The sequence below is a fragment of the Ambystoma mexicanum genome, chromosome 5p (genome assembly GCF_040938575.1).
Source record: "Ambystoma mexicanum isolate Mex_15411 chromosome 5p, UKY_AmexF1_1, whole genome shotgun sequence".
Classification (NCBI taxonomy): domain Eukaryota; kingdom Metazoa; phylum Chordata; class Amphibia; order Caudata; family Ambystomatidae; genus Ambystoma; species Ambystoma mexicanum.
The window spans coordinates 949,627,758-949,647,675 of NC_090930.1; the positions used below are offsets into that span (position 1 = coordinate 949,627,758).

At 49.4% G+C, this 19,918-nt stretch overlaps 1 protein-coding gene and 1 long non-coding RNA gene across 6 annotated transcripts in view; one reads left to right on the top strand and one right to left on the bottom strand.

Moving 5' to 3' along the window:
• Positions 1 to 17,791, bottom strand: part of LOC138481317 (uncharacterized) — a 141,910-nt gene extending 124,119 nt beyond the window's left edge. The window contains exon 1 of the long non-coding RNA XR_011274218.1: positions 17,222 to 17,791. This is a non-coding gene — a long non-coding RNA (uncharacterized lncRNA). The remainder of the gene's footprint in view (positions 1 to 17,221) is intronic.
• COBL (cordon-bleu WH2 repeat protein) overlaps positions 1 to 19,918 on the top strand; it is a 1,669,181-nt gene that overhangs the window by 1,484,475 nt on the left and 164,788 nt on the right. The window lies entirely within an intron of this gene.

Consider the following 19,918-nt stretch of genomic DNA (forward strand, 5'->3'; position numbering starts at 1 on the left):
CTATGACACCCCTGTGTTACTGCACTGAGGGTGCTGTGTAACACACACATAAAAAATAGATGATACCCTGTGGAGTAAAAAGAAAACCCCATAGCCCATAAGCACACAAAGAGTCAAAGACATACCTCAAATCATGCCTAAGAGTGGGAGGAAAAGAGTCTCACTCTTAGCAGGAGAAAAAAACAAACCCCAAAAATCCAACAAAGCTGCTGGGGGACTCACTAGGTTTTGGAAATTAGCCTTATAAGAGAATTCTCCCTAACACTGCCCCTGCACGGAGGATCGGCAGGAGGTGAACGGCTGGGGAGAGAGTGAAACAGGGGTGTCCCACATGTGTAGAAGGTGCGGACTCCGAGGCGGAGTGTTCTCACCCCCCCCACTCTCTGGGGCCAGGCTTGGCGGACGACTGGAGTGAGGGGTGTGAATGCAGCTGCGGCCGGTAGCTGCGACGGTGCAGAATGAGATTCCATCCCGGGAACAGAGCTTGTACAAGGGGGTGTGGACGGTTCCCCCCTTCTTCAAGGGGGCCTACCTGCAGAGTGCCTATGTTCATGTAGTAAAGTGAGAGGCTGAGAGGCACAGCAGAGAGGCTATAGTTGCCTGCCACAACGCTACCACAGCAGATCCCTACACATACCAGAACTAAGGCAAGTAAGACCTGCGCTTCACGGGAGAGCCTGAGGAAGAGCAGGAGGAGGGGTGTGAGGGCCCCTGGACCGCGTGAAGGAAAGTGAGGGGCTGAGAGGCACAGCAGATATGCTATACCTGCTTGCCACAACGCTACCAAAGCATATCCCTACGCCTACAAAAACTAAGGCAAGGTAGGCCTGTGCTTCAGGGGAGAGCATGAGGAACATGAGGAGGAGGGGTGTGGGGTCGCTTGGACCCCGCGAAGGCAGCGGCTGACCTGGGTGGCACCCTGGGGGGCTGCAGCTCTGCCTCTAAAGCTTTCACTCCCTGAGAGCTCACCCCTCGGCAAGACTCTGAAGTCATCTATCCGCTATCATTCCGGAGCGTATAGGAGGAGAACACAGCGGTCCAGCATAATTCAATAGTGTTATGAGGCGGGTGTCGCCACGCGAAAACCCGGGACCTCACCCGAGATGGCTACAATGACCAAGACCATGAAGGGCTGTAAACAGAGGGACAATCCGTCTATGCTACAGGCTACTGAAAGAAGTAAGCGCACAAAGGTGGTGGCAGCTTAGATCCACAACACAGATCCCTTGCCTGCCATGCTTACACAGATGCTCACGAAGGCAGATCTGCAGGACCTATTGGCTGAAATTCGCAAAGAAATACATAAAAGCACAGAGGAGAGCTCTCATAAAATCCTGGCGCTCAATACGAGGGTAACGGAGGCAGAGCATTGGGTGTCGGAAGTGGAAGACACACTCTGCGATCAATCATATGTGGTGGAGGAATGCTCTAAAGGCTTGGAGGTGCTGGAGGTGCGATGTGAGTCTATGGAGGAGAAGCTGGACGACGGTGAGAATCGCTCACAAAGAACTAATGGGCCTCATAATGGTTTTCCGGTACAATAACAACTGTACTGGTAAGCTTGCCGTTACTGTTGTTACCGTACTGACAAACTACGAATTCTGCTCGCGGGTGCCTTTGCGGCCGCCAGGTCTGACCTGGCGGCCGTACCGGCACCCGTGAGCAGAGCATGCTGCATGCACCGGCACCATTCATGAATGGTGCCGGTGCATCCGGCTTCTCCATTCCCATTGAGCCCTACGGGGCTCAAATGGGAATGGGGAAGAATATTTTCTGGCACCCAAGAATTGGCAATTCTGGGTCCGCCAGGGTTGTAATACCCCTGGAATTGCCCATTCCCAGGCGCTGGAAAAATGTGCAAGTTTGGCGGCAGCCTGTCGGTTTTACCGGCAAGGCTGCGGCCAAACTTGTAATGAGGCCCAATATCCGCATTAAGGGCATCTCTACCACAGTAAGGGATGAATATCTGTCAGCCTTTGTGGCAGACCTGTTTCGCTTCATCCTCAAAGCACAAGACGATCAGGACATGGAGCTGGATAGAACGCACCACACTAGATTGTGGGTTGCCACGACTCAGGATAGGCCTGCAGACGTACTGACCCGGGTCCATTTCTTCTAACTCGAGAAACGCATAGTGACGGCTGCAAGATCTACGCCAACAGTTACCTTTCGGAATATGCCGCTCTCTTTATACCAGGATTTAGCTGGAGCAACCCTAGCAAAACGGAAAGCATTACGCCCACTGACAGAATGGTTGCGTGAGAGAGGGATTCCCTATCGATGGAGGTTCCCCACTACCCTGCACTTCTCCCATCAGGGGAGGCGTTGGCTGGTGCACTCCTTGGCTGAGGGCCTGTTGAATCCGGAGAGCATGGGGGAAAGAAAGCAGGGGGCGGGTGCAGAGCTTGAGGGGGTGGTGGAGCCGGGGGCTCAGCTGAGGTGGCGCAAGGTGGTCAGGGGGAGGCGCTTGAGCGGTCCTAAGAAAAAGACCTGCGGGGATGGTGGTCAAGGTGGCTATTTGATTTTCTGGGGATGCCCGTGGGTCTGGGATAATGGTGATTGGCTGATGGTGTATCCCAATTGTGAAAATACAGTAAAGTTATAGGGATGTATGGTAGTGGGGTTGAGTGAGACTAGGGGTGGATAAAAGCTTCTTCCGCCCTCATAGTTGGGCCCTTGACGTATGTATACGTTGTTGGTTAGAGGCTCAAGTTGGAGCAAGTCGGTAGGGTTGGGTGTTGTTGGAAGTTAAAAAGTTGGTTGTGAGGCAGGCACTAGTATCATGGAGGAGAGTTAGGGTCGGGGCACGAGGAGTGATGGCAAGTTGGCGGTGTAAAACGGGGTCCCATGGGGGATGAGGTGAACGAATCAGGTGGATGGAGGGTAGGGGCCGTGGGCTGGAAAATATGCATCAACTATACACGGACAAAACGCTGCTGACCCTTGAGGAATGTAAGCTCAAATTTAAAATTCAGGAGTTGGAGTGGTTTAGATATACCCAATTGCGACACTGGGCTTCCCAGCCACAGGTAAAGGAGGGAGCGACAAGAGCCTTTATGGTCCTGGAATTAACACTACAAGGTAACGTTGGGAGGGACAAGGTGTCAGGACTGTACAAAATCTTAGATGCAGGGGACCCAGTAACACGTCTGCCATGCATGGCTAGGTGGGAGCAGGATCTGGGGAACACTTTAGAGGATGAGGAGTGGTTGTGCATATGCTTAAGACCTCCCGGTGCGTGACGGACCAGGAATGTGCTTATAAATTTGGCTACAGGTGGTATCTCGCCCCCGAAAGACTTCATCACATGGGCAAAAACTATTCGGCTGCCTGCTGGTGGGGCTGTGGGGAGAGGGGAACACTGTTCCATATGGTGTGGGAGTGTCCTAGGGTGTGCATGTATTGGAAGGAAGTTCTGTCGAAAATAAAGGAGATCACGGGGCTGGCACTTCCTGAGGACCCACGTGTGGTGGTTTTGAGGGGTTTTGGGGTGGGGGGTTTCCCCTGACCGGCTCCTAGGCCTTCTTGATTGGGCATCTACTCCTAGCGGCAACACAGGTCATCGCCCGGACATGGAAGACAGAGGAGGGGCCAGCAATTCAGATGTGCTTGGTTAGGGTCTGGGACATATTGGTGGCAGATAAGATTACGGCGATATGTGAGGGTCGCTATGCCCGTTATGTCTCAGTATGGGCCCCGTTTATTGACTATGCTGAAAAATACCCCACTATGGTGGCGAAGCCCGCAACCTTGCAACAATTTGCCCTACTGTGAACAGAGGTGGGATGAACTTAACTGCTGCCTGTGGGTGAGGTTAGCTCTCTGGGAGGCATTGCATAAAGTGGTTGTATGTTACTTTACCTAAAGCTGAAAGTGTTTCTGTACTCACGACCTGTTGTATTAAATAAAAGTTGTTTGTTCTGTCACAGTATAGGACCTTACTATATGAATAAAATATCCTGTGAAGCCCCAAATAAAAACAACAAAAAAATAACCACATCAAGTGGCATTGAAGAAATACATATATTTTAACTAAGAGGGAAGATAATAAAAGAGGGACAAAAAAAGGGGGAGGGGGAGGGAAACAACTTACCTCAACCAGGAAAAATGATATACATATTATAAGAATTCACAGTATACAAATAACAGCAATCACGATATAAATAAGTATCTTTACAAAACCATATCACACAAATAATGAATAACAGGAAGAATTACTTATCTTAGTAGTAAACTTCTCCATATGATAGATGGTCAGGCTTGGTCCAAGCTCAAGTAGGCCCCCCAGATTCTTCGAAAGGGTGACTCCTTCTTTTGCATTGAAAAAACCACCCACTCAAGATTGCACGTGATATACATTTCTTCCAACCAAATGTTCATTGTCAGAAAGCTTGTTGATTTCCAGTTATGCAAAATCTGTTTTTTCGCCACAGAGGCCCCTTTCAAAATCCAGGATATCTGATAGTGGTTCAGATCTTCCAACAAGGTGGTCTCCCCCCCCCCCCCCCCCCCAGGATTAACGTCCCAAAGTCATAAACTGTGCAATCTTTACATCATCGTACACGTACAGTGTGCAACGCAGTGGGTTAATGTGCCCTCTGTAGAAATCATTGTGCCAGTGGCAAGTCCAGTTTAGAAATCAATCTGCCAGATTCTGCTTTAAATCCTTTTGGTGTCAGAGTAACACTGAATTCTGCAGTAGTGACACATTTTACTTCTAATACTAATCTGCAGTCGTGCGAAAAAGTGCTCTGAATGCAAATGAGTTATTGTTCTGGATTTTGCACTCCCGCCCTGCAGGTCATTGCAAACAACCTTGAAACAATGTATTTCTCTAGTGTTTCTTTCTCGTATACTTTTACAGCTTATAGGAGGATTTCCCCAGGGATTCCATTATTAAAAGTAAACATTAGAACAAACGTCCAAAGCATTTTGTCTTGGCAGTGTACACTTTTGAAAATGTAATTTAAACATTAACCCTTGATTGTGACACAAGGCTGAAAAGATAGCTGAACAGGTTGAGTGACTGTTGTTGAGATCACGTGTTCAGCAATTACTGCCATTCCTATGGTCGTTGTACACTTTTTTTCCTGACAATGCATACATGCCTATCCTCCATATTTAGACAGGCAACTGCGGATTTTCAGTTAAAAATATTGCTATTTTTCACATTCTCCTGGAGTCCTTCTTTTCATCTTCTTCTGGAGTCCTTCTGTCCGTCACTTCCCTTGGGCGATACAGAAGTGTTCTTATTACTGTGCTGCACTTTAACACAGGTTTCTCCACATCAGCCACTTGCTGACAAAGAAGGATGTGTAGCTTTTCAGTGGGGATTTAGTGTTTCAGCTTCCTCTGGTTGGCCATCTATTGTATTGTATTGTATTGTTTATTTATATAGCGCCTATACACCGGAAAGTGTTTCAAAGCACTCAAGTAGGGTGGCAACATAGGAAAAAAACAAAGTTGTTCAGAGCCCTTGAAATTCTGAGACAATAATAGTCTGCACAGGCAGAGTAAGTGCATAATATACATTTAACAGTTGATAGACAGCTAATAGGCCTGATGGCTATTCTGCAGTTTTACCAGCCAATTAAGGGGAGAGGACAAGGGAGAACAGAGGATATACAACGTTGCATTTGGATCGTGCAAGTGCATGAGAAAAATTGGCGGCTATTAACCCATGGCTGTATTTCTTTCTCTCCATTATAATGTATGCACCCCACATGTGCCTCAGACTGTTTTCCACTCTTTAAGCTAGGGGTCCCCCAACCATCATGTTCAATTAGGCACCCATACCTCTTCAGCCAGGCCTGACCATAAGACTGGCCTACATTGTGCATCCACTTTCCTTGTCTCCCCTTGGGTCCTGATGTCTCCCTTCATGTGTGGGGTTTTTCAGTCCCGATGCTGATTCCGGCAGGTGGACCCTGGCTCTCCTCCCTAAGGCCCACCTTCTAAGGCCCTGTTTGTTTCCCTGTTCGTAGCCAGGATTATGAGGTGAGTGCCCCTGCTGTTGCCAGTATCCCTGTATCCCTCCCCCCACCCCCGTTGTTGCCAGTATGCGTGTATCCCTGGCCCCTGTGGGTTGCTTGTGCATCCTTGAGTGCCCCCCCTCGTCTCACCCCAGTAAGTGTCTGAAGCTGCCAGCCCTACCTAGAGATTTGCCTTGCGTTACTGCCCGTTGACATGAACCTCTGTACTAGTATGTACCTGCCACCCTGCAACATGGGGCTGAGACCATGCTATTCAATGCTGACATTAACCATGCATTTTTGTGTAGCTTGCCTCCTCGGTATTCTGTGCCTAGCACCATGCACCCACCTATTGACTCCTACCTCGCATCTTTGTGTTGTTGCCATCATGCAACATGTGGCTGGCACCATGTATATGCCCACTCATTTTGACCATGCAATTGTTTGTAGCTGCCGCCATGCAACATGTGGCTGGCACCATTTACTTGCAAACCTATCTATGTAATTACTGCAAAACACTTATTGTTTGAACTAACTGTATGAAGCAACATTTATGTATGTATGCAGTGGAAAGCACTTATATAACCAAGTAACCCTTCTTAACAGTGCTGTGATATCCGAGGGCAGTTGGCGCTTTATAAATGCAAATTAATTAATTAACCAGATTAAAATGCTAAATAACTGCAACCAACGTTGAAACTAGTTTGACATTATTTTTCCAACATTTAAATCCAACATTTAAATGCAGTAAAAATGTGTGCCTATGTTACTGGATTGTTTTTAAAGAGATACAAGATACAATTTTTAAAGAGATACAAGAGATACAAATCCAAAACAAATCTTCCAATGTATCCTTGCTTGTAACAGAATCCAAAATAAATGCAGTACAAATGTGTTGTGTTGCTGGATTTGAAAAAAATCCAAAATAAATCCTCCACTTTAACACCAAACAATCCTTCCTTGTCAAAAAAATCCAAAATAAATCCTGTAAAAATGCGTGCCTGCCAATTAGTGTTAGTGGATTGTTTTTACTGAGAAACAAGTCAGTAAGAATCCCATATAAATCCGGTAAAAATGTGTGCCTGCCAAGTAGTGTTAGTGAATTGTTTTTACTGAGAAACAAGTCAGTAAAAATCCAAAATAAATCCTGTAAAAATGCGTGCCTGCCAATTAGTGTTAGTGGATTGGTTTTACTGAGAAACAAGTCAGTAAAAATCCAAAATAAATCCTCCAACCGAAGACAAGTAAATCCTTGCTTGGAAAAATCCCCCCAAAAATCCAAAATAAATGCAAAAATAATCCACAGCTTGAAAACAAGCCAGAAGCAATCCTAAAACAATCCAAAAAGTGTTTTTTTTTTGACTAGGGTTTGCTTGGACCAGACCACATACCAGTGCAGCTAATGTGTTTTCATACTGTGCCAGAAATATTTGCCATGCAAAACTATGGTGCGATCACACACATGCATGCTCTCAGAATAGCTGACCTCTTGTTCGACTTTGAGGTGGCTACTTGCCCCTTGTGGACCCTTGCATCTTGCAAGAGTCATTCTGCAATGCTCTAGCTTTCCCTTCCACAATCGGAGAGAAACATGCAGTATATTCAAGTGAGTAGATACAGTATATTCGGTGCTGCAGAACCATTGGTTATCCAGGGAGTTGGGTTGCAGGCGTGAGAGACCCCCTGTGTTGTGGGGGAATCCCTGGCCTCCCACCGTGCTGTTCCGTGAGCCCCGGGCCTCCCTACACTCCAAGAACTCACACGGAGGCGATGTGTCAGGCTCGGGCTCCCCGGTCGCAATACCGCGGCCGGGAACACCCCTTTTATTTATAGGGCACGCAGCGGCGTGCAACGTCACGCCGCCGCATGCTATTCCCTTAAAGGGGTAGCACCACACTCCTCCTTTTTCATGAGGACAATAAACAATAACACCAAACACGGCATAATTACATTAACATCTACAACACACTAACACCCTTAACCCAAACAACTAACTCCCCAATGAGCCCCTTTATTCACAACCACCCCTCTTCCCCGCTTAGCAGGTCCCTCCATGTTGGGCTCCATCATGAGTCCAAAACAAAGTCACTGAAACAAGCAGGTTTCCCTTGCCCTATCCTCAGGGGGTACCTCCTGCTCGCCTCGGGGTTGGGAGTTCCGCTGTCAGCTGGCATCCTCACAGGGGATTGAGGGAGAGGCTCTGCACCCCTGCCCTCGTCAGGTATGTCCGCACAGTCCTGGTCCACGGGCGCCTCGGCCCTGGGCTCACTCGGCTTCTTAAAGAAGCTAACATTCCTGGTGACCGAGGCTCGGCCATCTCACGCAGTCACCATGGACCCCTTGACTGCTATCACGTCCAGTGGCTCAGGCTCATAAGTTAGTGACAGTTTCCCACGGGGGTGCTGGTTCCTTATCAGCACTTCATCCCTGGGCACCAGTTGGTGTTGGCGTAGACCTCTCCTGTCATTCTCTTGCTCAGTCCTTAGTTGCCTCTCCAGTTTCACTTGTTGAGTGTCGATGACCGCCGGCTCTTTCCCCCGCACTTCTGGCAGCAGACCTCTCGGGCACCACTTGAAGAGGGCTTCGGCCACGGCCCCTCCCGTTGAGGTTGCGGGGTTGTTCAATAAACTGCAGGAATTGATAGAGGGCCCTCTCCAAACTCTGTCCTTGACCTTGCGCAATCCGAAACACCTTATTTAATGTGCGCTTCATCCTTTCAGCCTCTCCATTAGCCCTCGGCCACAGGGGTGTGGCCTTCCTATGGTGTACCCCATATCCGTCCATCAGGGCCGCAAACCGTTCTCCTTGAAATGGAGCCCCATTGTCCGAGCAGAGTACTGTGGGGAGACCATGGGCCGCAAATACCCTTTCCACCGCCACCACTACGTGCTCGAAGGCCACCGACTGGATGAACTCCACCTCCGGGTACCTGGAGTACTCATCCACCACCACCAGGAAGTGCGTCCCCAGCGACGTGGACCAAAGTCGGCATGGACCACCACCTAGGGCCGCGTGCCGTGTGGCATGGCTTCGATGGCTGGCTCCTTCTGGGCAGGAGACGCTGCCTCACACCACACACATGATGCGACATAGTCCACCTGTTGTTCTAGTTCGGAGAACCACACCTTGAGGCGTAGTCGGGCCTTGGTCTTTGCAGCCCCTTGATGGCTTTGGTGTGCCAGGCCTATCACCTCCCGCACTTTTGCCTGGGGGACCACGATTCGATCACCTCTCAACAGCAGGCCTTTCTCCGAGAATGACAGCTCCTCCGGCACTCTCAGCAGCTGCTCAAGCACCATCTTTGCTTCCTGTGTGCGCCCAGCCAGCGACTCCAGGACACTCTTCCACGACCCATGCTGCAGTGCCGCTCTGAGTATGGAGAAGCACTCGTCGTTGGCAGCCGCGACTTCCAGTTCTTCAAGCAGTAAGGCATTCGGGGTGGCCGCTTCAACCACCAGTTGTATATGGTTGCTGGCCTCATCCGCGCAGCCGTCCGCTTTTCCGTCCTGGTGACTCTCCAGATGGCGAGAGAGGTAGTCGGCTGCGTTGTTGGCACCAGGCCAATACACCAACGAGACCCCGTATTCCAACAGGGCCAGCATCCATCTCTCAATCCTCGCTGGCGGTTTTGAGGACGAGCCCACCAGGATCAGCAGTAGGGGCTTGTTATCGGTCACCACGTGCCTGCACCGCCAGAGGACGGCCAGCGCTTCTCGCTCTATCTGAGAATAACGCTGCTCCGTGTCGGACAGGGCCTTGCTGGCGTAGGCCACGGGCAGACACAGGAGTCTTGCCCCACCTGCGTCAGTACTGCTCCGAGGCCAAACGGGCTAGCGTCCACAACAATCTCCGACTGCAGTGCCGGTTCGAAGAGCCATCGTGTCATTTTCAGTGAGGGCCCTTATAATGTCCTCGAACGCCACCTGTTCCAAAGGTCCCCACTGCCATGCCGTATCTTTCTTAGTGAGCGTCCGTAGCGGCTCCGACCTGGATGCCAGGTTTTTGATAAACCGGCAACAGTAGGTGACCATCCCCAGGAAGCTTCTCACTTCAGACACATTTTCCGGTGGCTTCATTCCTTGATGTCCTTTACCTTCCTGGGGTCTGGAGACACTCCTCCCTCCTTGAACATGAATCCAAAGAACTCTGTGCTCGTCCTCAGGAACTCATATTTTTCACGGTGGAGTGTTAGGCACAGTGACCGAAGCCTCTCGAAGGTCTTCGCTAACTGTTGCAGATGGTCCACTTCTGACTTGGCGAACACCAGGATGTCATCACTGATGTTGAGAACACCCTCTAGGTCTTCCAGTGCCCCCCTGATAATGTTTTGAAATACCTCAGCCACGGAGGAGACACCGAAGCTGAGTCGCTTGTATCGGTATAGACCCCGGTGGGTCGTGAAAGTCGTGAGGTATCTTGACTCTGGATGCAGGAGGACTTGGTTGTATCCCGCCCTCAGATCGAGCTTTGAAAAGAAGCGAGCTCCCTGCAGCTCTGCGATGATGTCATCAATAGTGGGTGTGAGATGGCGTTCCCTCCTGATCGCCTTGTTGGGAAGCCTCATGTCCACACAGATTCTTACCGAATCAGGTTGCTTAGGTTTCCTGGCAACTACAATTGGAGACAACCATCGCGTCGGACCTACCACCTCCTCTATTATGTCTAGGTTCACCAGGTTGTCCATTTCTTTGTCCACCAATTCCCACAGATGGAATGGCACCCTGCAGTGTTTGAGGGCAATTGGCTGCACCGACTCATTGATGTGAAGTCGCACTGGATCCTGTGCCATGCGGCCAATCCCTTGGAACAGGCCTGTGTACTTTTCCAGCAGCATTTGTATATCTTCCACAAACACAGAGTATGTGAAGCTCACCAGTCCGAGGGCTTCCGCTGCCACGCAGCTCAGTAGGATGTTCGTACTGAAAGGGGTGACATAAAAACATGCTTTAATCTTGGACTTTCCATGCCCTACCCGAGCCACAAATGCACCATCCAGGGGAATAGGATGTGATCCCCAAAAGTGAAAATGCAAGCCTTCGGAGTTGATAGTCTGGGGGGGGTAGGGCATGGCATCATAATGCTGACGGGACATAACATTGACTGAGGCCCCTGTGTCCACCAGCACCGATACCGGAGAGTCATTGACTGCCACGATGCACCTTGGCTGTCTTCGGCCCTTGGACTGGAGGGCGTCAATGCTTGATACAAAGAAGATATTCTCCTCTTCCTCCTCCTCCTCATCGGGTTGGGCACCTTCCTCCCCTTGTTCAACCTGGGCCACATTTGGAGGGCGAGACTGTCTGAAAAACCCAGATGGCACTGGGCCTCTGGGTACCAACACTGGCAGGGACGCTCTGCACACCCTTGCAAAATGGTCCATCAAGCCACACCGTCCACATGGCCTCCCTGCAGCTGGGCATTCACCGGGGGAGGGGCAGGTCGTAACCGCACTTCAGGCATGCTTCACCTGGCTTCACGCCCCTGTCGCGGAAATTGCCAGTCGGTCTCAGGGCACCCCTGCCAGCACGACCCACAGCACAAACCTCTTCCGACTTGGCTGCACGGGACCACACCTCCATCCTAGATGCTCGTACCTCAGAAATCTCCTGTCAGCAGCCCAGCTCCAGGATGCAAGGAAGGGTGATCCCAAGTTCTATCAACACCTGTCTCCTCAACTTGCCTGAGGAGCACCCGTCGATAAGCCGATTTCTGATCATGTCATCAGCGTTGTCCCATGCGCAGGCCACAGAGAGTCTCCTGAGATGACCATGGAAGGTGTCGAAGGTCTTGTCCTCTTTCTATTTGGTGGAGAGCATCACAAACCTCTCATAGTCTGCATTAGCCAGTGGAAGAAAATAATTGTGCAGGGCAGTCTTTACTGCGGCATATGAGTTGTCCGCGGTCTGAAGAGAATCAAAGATCTTGTGTACAGCCGGGCCAGCGGCATACAGTAACGTGGTCAGCTTGCTGTCATCGCTGGTTTCCATCGTTGCCCGAATGTACATGTCGAGGCGATCAACCCATCGCCTCCATCTAGGCCCCAGGCTCGAAAGGGGTCCAGACACGTCAAACTCGGGTATGGGTGGGAGCGCCACCGGGGTCCTCATCTGGGCCATTGCTGGAGGTGGGGGTGGTCCTTGCTGTTGTGGGACAGCATGTGCCCCGTCCTGATCTGCTGGGGCACTCATGGGTCAGAGCACAGAGGCACCCCTTCGTCTTGCACAGGGGCCGCAAGTCACCCAGCTTAGTTCTTCTTCACCCAGCCAGCTTGATCTTCCACCTTCCACACCAGGATCACAGGCCGCCAGGTCTCCTTGATCTTCAAAACTCCCCACCAGTCCTTCATCAGTGTCCACAAACACTCACCAGCTCACAGCAGTAGTAGTGGTCCAGTGGCCAGTCACCAAGATTGTCCAGCATTTGAGGAGTGTCCAAAAATTGAGCCAGTGAGGCCTAGAGTAAGAGTTCCAGGATAGCTAGTCCCCCCCTCCCCCCCAATGCCTTCACTTCACTCGGTGAAATGCACCCAAAAATTCTAAAATTCTGCTAAATTCAGGCATGTTCATGTAGGGATCGCGGTCCGCTATCCAAGCGTCCAAATATTGTGCCTGGATGGCACTCACAGGCCCCACCGGAGCTCTGTGAAATATTCGTGTTGAGGAGACAAATGGCTGCCGATGCGTGGGTTGCCCCTCCCCCCAAGCATAGAATGAGAGACCTTTCCCTCGTTCTGTGAAAAAATATAATTTGCAATGTCACCGCCGGGTCCGGGCATGTCCTCGTCGCCACTGTTGTGGGGGAATCCCTGGCCCCCCACCATGCTGTTCCGTGAGCCCCGGGCCTTCCTCCACTCCAAGAACTCACAAGGAGGCGATGTTTGTTTGTTTTATTTGTAATGCGCACCATACTCTGGGGCATCAGGGCGCAAGATATAAGGATACGTTCAGCTTGGTTACATAGGTACATAAAATGCATAGGAATAGGTACAGTGTAAATTAAATGAGCGGCACAGATACAAAGTAATCCAGGTGCAAAAGCAAAGAAAGTGTCCAATGTGGACTAACACATAGTAAGCGAATCAATATACAGAAGAATATACAATGATGAAAACTATACACTGTCAAGTGCATAGTTATCAGGATATTTACTTGTTGTTTTCTTTCAGCCAGTCGGACATGTTCTGTCTAAATTTAGTGAAGGATTGCTATTCTCTAAGGCCGGGAGGCAGGGAATTCCACAGTTGAGCTGCTTTAACTGGGAAGCTATGTCCCCCAATAGTGGAGAGTTTGAAGCGTGGAACTAGGAGGCAGTTGGAATTTGCTGATCTGCTCGGTCTGAGAGAAGTTTTTCTGCTAATCCAATCAGTAAAATATGGCGGTGCTTGATTGTTAAGGCATTTGTAGTTAAGGGAGTCAATCTTAAGTTTGATTTTGTCAAAGGTAGATAACCATTTGTATTTTCTCCTGGTGGAGGAGATGTGTTCATTTCTATTAATCTTGAGTGCTGCTTTCAGGGCATTATTCTGGGGTACCTGTATTTGCAGCCATAGTCTGTTTGTTTGCACCAATGTAAAGTGCATTACAATAATCCAATTTGGAGAGTATGAGGGCACTAGCTAGAATTAGGCAGCTGTCAGTGGAGAGGAATTGTTTGCCTGCTCTTATTTATTTGCACGTATATGCAGCAGTAGAAGCTAGGGAGTTGACTTGTTTAGTGAAGTTGAGGGTGGCGTCTAGATAGAAACCTAAAGTCTTCACTTCCTTGGCTACTTTTATGTTGTTACCTTCAATGGTGAAGTTGGCATAATCTTGGCTTAGTTTAGATAGGTGAGCCGAGGTGCCTAGGATGATAAGCTCAGTTTTGTCATTGTTCAGGCATAATCCATGGGTGGCCATCCATGCCTGAACGATGCCATAAATTCTATTCACTAAAGCCAGATCCACGACGTAATCTCCAGTAAGAGGTAAGAGGATTTGGGTATCGTCTGCATAGTTCGTGTAGGCGATACCCAAATGGTCTGTTTTGTCGAAGAGGGGCTTGGTAAATACATTGTAGAGTGTCGGTGACACGCAGGATCCCTGGGGTACACCACAGGTTATCCGGATGGGGTCTGCTGAAGCCGATGGAGAAAAGACTTTCATAGTCCTGTTGCTCAAGAATGACTTGGTCCATATTATAGCCTCCTTAGAGAAGTGTGCTGCAGAGTCTAGGTGACTACATAGTACTTTATGGTCGACCAGGTCAAATGCAGCAGAAAGGTCTAGTAGGAGGAGTAAGGCTGATTGGCCCTTATCTCTGAGTTCATCTATTTGGGCCTAAAGATCAATCAGAGCTGTCTCCGTCCCATGTTGGGGACGGAAGCCGGATTGGCGAGAACCTAGTAGGAGGTTAGAATCCAAGAAGTTCTGTATTTGAATGTAGGCCACTTTATCTAGAATTTTTAAGAGGAATGGCACAGTCGTGATAGGTCTGTAGTTCGTGGGTATGGTGGGGTCAAGGGTTTACATTTTGAGTAGTGGTAGTACCCAAGATTCTTTCAGGTTATTTGGGACAGTACCAGTTGTGAATGAGGAATTAATAAGTTTAGTTATGAAAGGTGCAAGTTCTCTCACAGCGTCCTTGATAAGTTGTGCGGGGCATTGGTCACCCTTGCAGTTGGACGGTTTGAGTCCCAGTATGACCTTCTCCACCTCGAGAACAGAGACTTTTACAAAACTGAAACGTGTTTCTTGTTTGCAATGCGGCAGCTGAACTATACTAGGAGTAATTCAAGGTGCTAGTGAGGCTTTCTTATGGGCGATTTTGGTTTGTAAGTTGGAAACCTTGTTAGTTAGTGCATGCTGGATACTGGAGCACCACATTTTATCTTTGGTGCAGTTTTCTTGCGGTACAATAGGTGTTTCCAGTTCTTTTAGAATAGTGAACAGTTCTTTTATGCTAGATTTAGATTGTGATATTCTGTTGTTGTACGTCTCTTGTTTGGCTAGGAGAATGTCTTTCTTATATTGGGTTGAGATATTGGTAAGGTTTCGTTTATTTTCTGCTGAGACTGAGAGTCTCCAAGCAGTTTCAAGTTTTCTTTTGAGTAGTCTAAGGTTTTTTAGGTGAGGGGTGAACCAAGTGTTGAGGTGTTTTTTAGGTTTACACTTCCTTAGTTTGAGAGGTGCAATATTTTAGAGGGCCGTGATCATGACTTTGTTATAATGTTCAACTAGAGAGTTGGGGTCCAAGTTCTCCGGTAGGGAGTTAAGATTAGGTAGTATGTGGGGCATCAGTTTATCGACTGTCATATTTTTTTTGTTCCTCGTGAGGGTGGGTGGGGCAAGTGGCTAAGCTGTGGCTAGTTTAGTTGCCAGTGTAAATGTTAGGAGATGATGGGGGCAATAGACGTGATAGTAACATTGCAGTTGTACTCTGCAATCCAGTCGAGAGTTCGACCTTTGTCATGCGTGGGTAGGTTTACTTTCTGAGTGAAGCCTAGTTCTTTCAAGGTAGTAGCGATGTCGGTGGAATGAGTATCCTTGACATCATTGTAACCTAAGTTAAAATCACCTAGCACTAAGGTTTGGGAGGTGTTTTTTAGGTTATTGGACAAGGCATGGATATGTCTTCTGGGAAGGTTCCAATAGGACCTGGTGGTCTATAGATTAGAAAGATGTTCAACGTTTGGGAATTGGCAATGGGTACTTTGACAGTGAGGCACTTGCAAGATTTCATAGTGGGTGTTGTAACTACTCTCATAGCTAGGTTAGTTTTAGCAATAATTGCTATTCCTCCACCTCAAGAGGTAAGCCTGTCTGCTCGCAGGATGGTATAATTATCAGGGATTGCCAGAGAAAAGGCGGGGCCCGCAGCATCATGTAGCCACGATTCTGAGATGGCCAGGAAATCAAGGTTATCTGTTAGGAAAATGTCAGATATTTCGATTGCATGTGCGACTAAAGACCTTGCATTTGTTAGAGCTACTTTAAGATTCAGCAGGTGGCTTTCTGATGCATATGGAGAGATGGCACTCGGAGTGTCTATAGACGTCTGCCCAGGAGGGTTAGGTTTAGGTCTTTTATGATTGACGAAACTTGTGAGCACTGTAGCTACTTTGTGAGGTAGGCATTTTTTTAAGTAATTTAGTTGCTCTACTTTTTTGGATGGTAATTTATGCAATTTGGATAGGCGTGCGCGCAATCTTAGATTTCTATCAGCAGTGCTACATGGAGCCTGTGTGGTAGAATGTTCTTGTTGCAGGCCAATTTTATATGCAGTAGTGTCCGTCATTATGGGGCAGATATGAGTATTTTTTAGGGTCGTTGTACAAGTAAACATAATAGAGAGAGTGTTGGTGAGCAGGCTGCGAGTCTGTGATGCTAAGAAGATGGAGAGGGTAATGTGTAGTGTTAACCACACTGTCTTGGGTAGGGCACCTGTTAGGAGTCTAAAGGGGCAATGAAGGTACATAATGACAGTAGGTTGTGGGAAGTCCTAGTTAAGCACATAGGCTGAGAGGGGGCTGATACGGAAGTGGGCGCATTGGAGTGCAGAGTAATCGTGTAAGTGCAAGCGTGCACAGTTGGCAAAACTACTTACAGTCACTATAGGGCACAGTTAGTAAGGTTGAAGTTAGTCTGGGCTAGTACAGCAAGGCACAACAACTAACATATGGCTAGGCTAATATCTAAGATGCAGCGTTTAAAGGTAGGCACATACAGGCTAATGCAGCAATGGGACGACAGGCAGGTGTATGCAAGATGCAACATTTAAAAAATGGGCACATATAGGCTAATGCAGCAATGGGGCGGCAGGCAGGTATATGCAAGATGCAACATTTAAAAAATGGGTACATATAGGCTAATGCAGCAATGGAGCGGCAGGCAGGTATGTGCAAGATGCAACATTTAAAAAATGGGTACATATAGGCCAATGCAGCAATGGAGGCGGAGACTTTGATATAGTGCGGTTTTCAGATAGGTCTAGTAGGAGCAGTTTAGGTGCAGTAATTACAGTTCTATGCACAATAGACAAGTATTAGATTATTATAGCAAATGCAGGGGACAACAGTATGCGAATTGTGGCGCGAGGCATAGGTGAGAGACAGTGTTAATAGCGGCCTGATAAGGCTCCTGGCTCAGTGGAGAAGATCACCGGAGCGTCGTGTAACTTGGTATTAACGTACAAGTGCGCCAATGTGACGGTTTTTTGGCATGATGGGAATGGCAGGCGAGCGTTGGCTAAGGTGGTGGTCAGGATAACGGTACCTTAGGCTGGCAGCGTCCAGTGAGAGCTAGGCTTCGCGGTGCAGAGTGTCTGGCAGGAGGCAGGATCAGGCGTGAACAGGCTCGGGACAGGAAACAGCCTTAGTTCCTGTGCCTTCGTGACGCGGGCCGGCTGACGCCTACCGGTAGCCGATAGGTGCTCATGAAACACTAACTGACTAATCTGTGGTCTCGGTTTGCCTCAAGGGCTGCAGCTAGACTGTTGGTGCAGAAGTGGGAAGGCGAGCGGCCATCTTTACACGTGCAGACTCGAGGTGCACAATGGTGGCCAGCTGATGCAAACAGTAGGAGATGGCGCCGGTTTCTTGGCTAGGCAAAGCCGTGTCGTGCTTTCAGGAAGTGGTTTCGCTACGCGCGGGACCAGTCGTATTCATGCGGCTGCAACAGCTGATTCCAGCTGAGTGGCGAATCGAGCCTAGAGTCTTACCTCTGGCTACAGAATTATTCTGCTTCTTCCTCCTAGGTGCGCACTGATCCTGCAGTATTCATGGGGCTCCTGCTCCTCTGGAGGGGCAAATCGAGTGGGGGTGTCAGGATGTGTCAGGCTCGGGCTCCCCGGTCGCAATACCGCAGTCGGGAACGCCCCTTTTATTTATAGGGCACGCAGCGGCGTGCAACGTCACGCCACTGTGTGCTATTCGCTTAAAGGGGCAGCACCACACCCTGAAAGCCCTGTGCCTCTGTGTTTTAAGAGAGAGGGAAGGAGAGTGTGTGTGTATAAGGGGATGCATGAATTGGTCGAAGTGTACGAAAAAAAGTAGTGGAACTATGTTGCCCGCTGGCCTGAACCCACTCCCCACAAGCCCCATCACCATGCCTCCTCCCAACCGCAATACAAGCGCCCAAACAAATGTGCCTGCTGTTTAACAGAGCGTTCAGTGCACTGCACTGAAGTGCACGTTTTTCCTACACTTTTATTTTAAAACGAAACTTTTACAGAACGGTTTCTTTTTAAAGTAAAAGTGCAGGAACAGTAAAACGTAATTAAAAAAAAAAAGCAAAGGGGCCGCACTCCCAACCACTCCGACCCACTTCGACCACCAGCCTGCCCTGCATTCCGTAAAGGGCGTTCCTGTCACTGGATGACTCAGGTCTTCAGTCCGTTTGTTTTTCTTGGGACACTTGCTCGGTGTTCCCAGCTCACTGAAGCATGACTAAATGGAATGCACCTCTTGATGCTATTAACCCCACAGTTCACATTGTTTACGTTGTCGCGGACTTTGTGTCTAATTATTGCACACTGAGCTCAACTGTTACTCCATATTTATGAAATCTGCACACATGAGCCTCTTAACGTGGCTTCTTCTGAGGCCCACTCAGTCTGAGCAAGCTTCAACACCACCCGCCCTCAGCCTGCCAAGACACGGACCACCGTGTAACCGGAGCCTGTCATTGCGGAAACAGTACGGTTCGGACTGAGCACTGGTCACAACACTGACCTTTTCTAATGCCAGCATTATGGACCCGGTTTACTATCTAGGAATCCGTTAGTGGCGAGGGATTGTGCAGCGGCCCCTTTTGCTGTTCCATTCAAGCCACACTCACCATTATATGTCATAGCCACCCAGTTGACAGCTACTCTACCCTTGTTAACGCTGGGCACTCTGCAGGAACGAATGCAGTGGTGGAGCCAGCAGGCCCGGCCTTAGGGGCGGGGGGGGGGCGAGCCGGGCGACCGCCCGGGGCGACGCGCCCCCCAGGGTGCCATTAGCCCCCCACCACGCCAGCTTGGGGGAGTCTTTCAAGGGCTCCCCCGAACTGGCATGGAGGAGAGAAGACGCAGCAGGCGGGCGCATTCAATGTCAATCGGGTACTCTTGGCACCAAATGTGCCCCACGGCCGCGGGCGCCTTTACCAACAAAAGGCACTGTTAGCCCCCCACCACGCCAGGTCTGGGGAGTTTTTCAAGGGCTCCCCCCAGCTGGCACCTCATTGTTAAGCAATGCGCCCGCGGCGGCGGAGCACATTTCAGAACAATAGGGTGCTAATGCACCCTATTCATAGAATTGCCTCCTTGCAGGAGCGAGGAGGTTTTTAAAAAAAAAGTGATACTCCGTGGCCACGCACCCTGTTGACCAGGGGCACACGGGGAAGTGGGGGGGGGGGGGCGCCAATCCGCCCAGGACGCTGCTGCCCCTAAAACCGGCCCTGGGAGCCAGGGGGAGGTGCCACCCTGGTGCCCAGTGCGCCCTGCCCCAAGCCTCCTGCTACTGCCAGAACAAGGCAGCAGAATAATCTTTCCAATGCTCCTTGGATATATATATTTATTTATAGACTTTATTCAGGAAGCGCCGACCTCTGACAGGCTCTCTGCTGCTTTCTTCCCATCTCCCTCGTGAAATTATTCTGGGAAATCATAGCTTCCCTCTAAAATAAATTACTCCAGACTCCGCTCGACGCTAACATAATAAACCTTTTCTCTTTCATATACTTGGCGTTTCTAGTAAAGGCCTTTTCTCCCTAGGTGCTAATTTGAAAATGCGGCTCTGTTTTTATTGTGTGCGGTCTCCAGCTGACTAAGCGTTTGCAGGTGTGTAAGCGTGCATTGTACCTTTACCATCCATTGGAAGCAGGGGTTGCCGTGGGGCTCGCGTCACCCAACTGCACTCAGATGCTCTCAGCTGTGCAGTCTGGCTGTGATTGCTACTATTTGCAAAAAAAAATGCAACGAGACCCTGC